Source organism: Chelonoidis abingdonii, unplaced genomic scaffold, assembly GCF_003597395.2.
Source record: "Chelonoidis abingdonii isolate Lonesome George unplaced genomic scaffold, CheloAbing_2.0 scaffold0414, whole genome shotgun sequence".
Lineage (NCBI taxonomy): Eukaryota > Metazoa > Chordata > Testudines > Testudinidae > Chelonoidis > Chelonoidis abingdonii.
In genome coordinates this window covers 924-5,292 of record NW_027424675.1, presented here as the reverse complement: position 1 = coordinate 5,292, position 4,369 = coordinate 924, and the positions used below count along the sequence as shown (strand labels likewise).

Here is a 4,369-nt window from a genome sequence, read left to right as displayed (position 1 = left end):
AATTAAGGCATTGCTTATTTACTGCGTGAAATTCTGGCAGAGGTACTAAACACTAGCCTCCAGAATATTTAAAGAGACAGTGTATTTCTCTGATGGATTTCAATGACTCTGAAAGCAGTATTACAGTTTAGTTCTTTTCATTCATTAATTAACTGAGTTACACCTCTGGGGAGCCCATCCCATGAGGACGCCAAAGATGCTTTAAAAATAGAAGCATTTAAAGACATACACATTCATAGATTAGTACTACCACGGTGATGAGCACGGTCTACAAAACCATATAGAATAGAATAGAATAGATCCTGGAATATAGAAAGAAGGGAGCTCTTGATTTGGAAGGTACGTTAGATACTCTTTTGCCTGATTATTCTCAATGATATTAAGAATACCTGCTGTATCCTTGTTAAATTTTCAGCAGATGATCATTCTTAGCTTGCCTGATTCTGTATTGCCTAGTTTTACCTCCAGCCTTGGGGAGAAATTACAAACTTCATTTATTAGCATTAGCTTTTCCACAGCAATTACATTTGATAAATAAATAAATAAAGTTAAAAAGTCAGTGAATTGGAAAGGAAGGGAGAAAAAATTACTTACATAAACATAGACACATGCTCTATTGTTCTATATTTAGATCTCACTATGCTCCTCTATCTATCTTAACACTTGTTTTTCTTTCTGTTTTCATACACACCTACCTCTTTATCTCTCTAGATATTAGGATGTTGATTTACCCATTTCTAACCCATGCTTCTAACATGTAATCTATCTGTCTCCATGCAACTTCATCTCTCTCTCTCTCTCTGCTATTCTGTGTCTCTTATCCCGTCCTGTATTTGTTAATTTACAGATGAACTCTACCACAAGTTGTGAGGAGCTGGCACAGGGAAACAGCACTGTCGTGAGTGAGTTCATTATCTTGGGATTTTCCAGTAGCCTGTTAGGGCAGGTGCTGCTTTTCCTGGTGTGTTTTGCTATCTACACTCTCACCCTGCTGGGAAACAGCCTCATTGTTCTCATCACACTGGCTGACCCAGCCCTCCACATCCCCTAGGCATTTTGCTGCTCCAAGCACGGCAGGCAGGTTGCCTTCGGCGGCTTGCCTGCAGAGGGTCCGCCGAAGCTGCGGGACCATCGGACCCTTCGCAGGCAAGCCACCGAAGGCAGCCTGCCCGCCGAAGCTGCGGGACCATCGGACCCTTCGCAGGCAAGCCACCGAAGGCAGCCTGCCTGACGCGACTGGCAGAGCGCCCCTGTCCTTCCTGGAGATTTGCTACAGCTCAGTCACCCTGCCCAAGATGATGGCCATCTCCCTCACTGCAGATAACACCATCTCCTTCACAGGTTGTGCAGCTCAGATGTATTTTTTCCTTCTCCTGGGCTCTGCTGTGTGCTATCTCCTGGCTACCATGACCTATGACCGCTATGTGGCCATATGCCACCCTCTGCGCTACGTGTCCATCATGGACAGGAGGTCTTGCGTCTGGCTTGTGGCTGGCTCCTGGCTGAGTGGGATTCCCATCTCCTTCATCCAAACCACCTTGGTCTTCACCTCCCTGTTCTGTGGCCCCAACAAAACTGACCATTTCTTCTGCAATGTGGCACTGGTGCTGCAGCTGGTCTGCGCCGACACATCCCGCAATGAGATATCCAACATCATGGTCACCGTGGTCTTCCTCGCCACCCACTTCACCCTCATCCTCACCTCCTACGCCCACATTATTGTCACCATCCTGAAAATGTCCTCCCCAGGGAGCAGACACAGAGCCTTCTCCACCTGCTCTTCACACCTGGTGGTTGTGACACTTTTTTACGGTTCTGGCATGGTCACGTATCTGCGTCCCAGATCCAGCTACATGCCAGAGAATGACAAGCTGCTGTCCTTCTTCTATACTGTGGTCACCCCCATGCTGAACCCCGTCATCTACAGCCTGAGGAATGAGGAGCTGAAGGCGGCACTGCGGAGAAGGGTGGCTGGGAAGAGGTTGTCCCCATTACAATAAAGGTTTTGCCTCAGGTTGATTTATGACCCCATCCTGAAGCCACTCAAGTCAATCACAGAGCTGCTCTTGACTTGAAATACATTTCACATGTCCAATATAAGACAGAGAGGAAGGATAATCTGGTGGTTTGGAGGAACTATAATGTAATGGCTCTCACCCAATCCTGAGACTTAAAAAAAAGATTCAACTCCTTGCTCCACTAAAAACTTCCAGGGTGAGTCACTTATGGCAAGAATTTCAAATGAATCCAACTAATTTAGGAGTATAAATCCTTTTTAGTAAATTCATGTAGGACCAGATTTTCAAAGGCATTTAGGTATCTAAAAATGCAGACAAAAACAAGGGGGAGAAAACACTTCATCAGCGGCAGCAGGTGTTTCCTAGGGTTAAGATTTTCACAAAGGCTTGAACAGGTTAAGCAACCATGTACTAGATTTTTAAAGATGATTAGCACCTAGTGGGACTTTCTAAAGCACCAGGGAACCTAACATCCTTTTAAATCATGGATTAGGCACCAATCTACATCTTAGCCACATGAATGCCCTTTAACCTAACCCCTAACTCTCTTGATCCGATGATTATTAGTTGGCCTAAATCCTACAAATCTGCATCATGAGATCAGTCTCCTTTAGTGCCAATGGGGGACTGACCCAGAGGGAGGGATGGGGATTTAAAAAAAAGAAACACTGTTTCCTGACCTCACAGGCTTTTTAATAATAATTATTTTATTATATCACCTGTCGGTGTGATCATGAACATCTCAAGACCACAATTAGGAGTGAAGACATAAGTGATTTCCACAGACCTAAGGCCAGACACCAGCGCTTTTAGGCACTCTGAGAATTGCTAAGGAACTCAATGGAGGGGATATGAGTGCATTGAGGGTCTCTAAAATGCAAGAATTCCTTGACTATCTAACATGGTTGAGGTTATGTTTGAGTACTGATGGGCGGTTCATTGAGAAGTTAGCTCTCTCTTCTTATTCTTAAAGATCGTTTATGTATATGAAGGCTATTTTTAAAACAAACAAACAAACAAACATCCCCAGAATATAATATTGAGGGGAATGATCTGAATAATAATTGAAATACCCAAGAAAAGTATGGCCATGGTTTAAATTTAGTAATCAGAAGTCAGTGGGTAAGCTTCCTAATCCTTACACGTAGAGAGGAGAAGAGCGAAGAGAAGAAAGAGGTGAATATCAAAAGGCCCACATGACTTGGAAGCTTAACTCACATGATTGTCTGATGGGCTAGGTCATAGATTTTAAGCCCAAAAGGATCATAGATCATCGGTTCTGATCTCCTGTGTATCACGGGAATTAAATTTCACTAGTTTCCACTTGTCTTAATTCTAATAACGATACATTAACTATATCCTATCATCCAGGAAGGCGTCCAGCTGAATTTGAAGACAATCAGGAGAAAGTGGAATCCACTCTTCCCTTGGTAGTTGTTCTGAAGTTAATCACCGTCACTGTTAACAAATTGGCTAATTTAATTTGAATTTGTGATGTTTGAGGTTATTGCTCGACATGTTATTCCGAAGGTTAGGCTCTAGCCACTTAAGCACTTTAGAAAAAATTATGCACACATGAAAGTTAAATATGAATAAACGCCCTGGGTAGTTTGTGGTTCTTGTTGGCTCATCTGTAGTTGTCAAATAGGGTTGTGTATGTGTGGGGATAGGGGGGGTTGGGTGGGTTTGGGTCTCCGAAGGTGTGTGGGGCGGAATTATGCCAAATAATGAGTGCATTGGGGAACATTGTGTGGTTCTTCAGTGAAAAAAAAAAAATTTGGGAAAAAAAGGCACTGTTATGATCATTTGCTTTTTAAATTATTCAGGCCATGTTATAGATAGCCTGTGACCTTGATAGAAGTTATATCATTTTTATAAACCATTTTTGCTTTAACTTACTTGCTGAAAACCGATACAGAAATGGAACCATTTATCCCAGGGCTAGTTAGACTTGAAGTGAAATGATGAGACATTATAGCTAATTTATTAATATTCAGTTTCAGAAGAAGAATCATGGCAATCCCATCATCTCACACAGCACTAGAAATGATTTGAAATTATCAGGCAAAATAAAAGTGCACACCAGTAGTATTAACAGGACAAGGATTCTAATTGCAGTGGAAACTTGTGAAATCTGGAGTAACATCCAGTTCAGTAACATTACTCTATGTTACCCAACTGATGTAAATAAGATTGCAATAGGCCCACCCCAATGTCTGCTTGCCTCGCAGCTAGCACAAATTTCCTTTCTTACTTCCTTCCCTTTGCACAGTAGAAAAAAAAATACACAGATTAATCTTGCAGACACATGTTTGTCAGGCAAACGTAATACTGTTTGGATTCCTCACAGG

The 4,369-nt window shown here is 42.4% G+C and overlaps 1 pseudogene; it reads left to right on the top strand.

Moving 5' to 3' along the window:
- The first annotated feature begins 847 nt into the window (after positions 1-847).
- Positions 848-2,000, top strand: LOC116825427 (olfactory receptor 10A7-like; annotated as a pseudogene).
- The last annotated feature ends 2,369 nt before the right edge of the window (positions 2,001-4,369 follow it).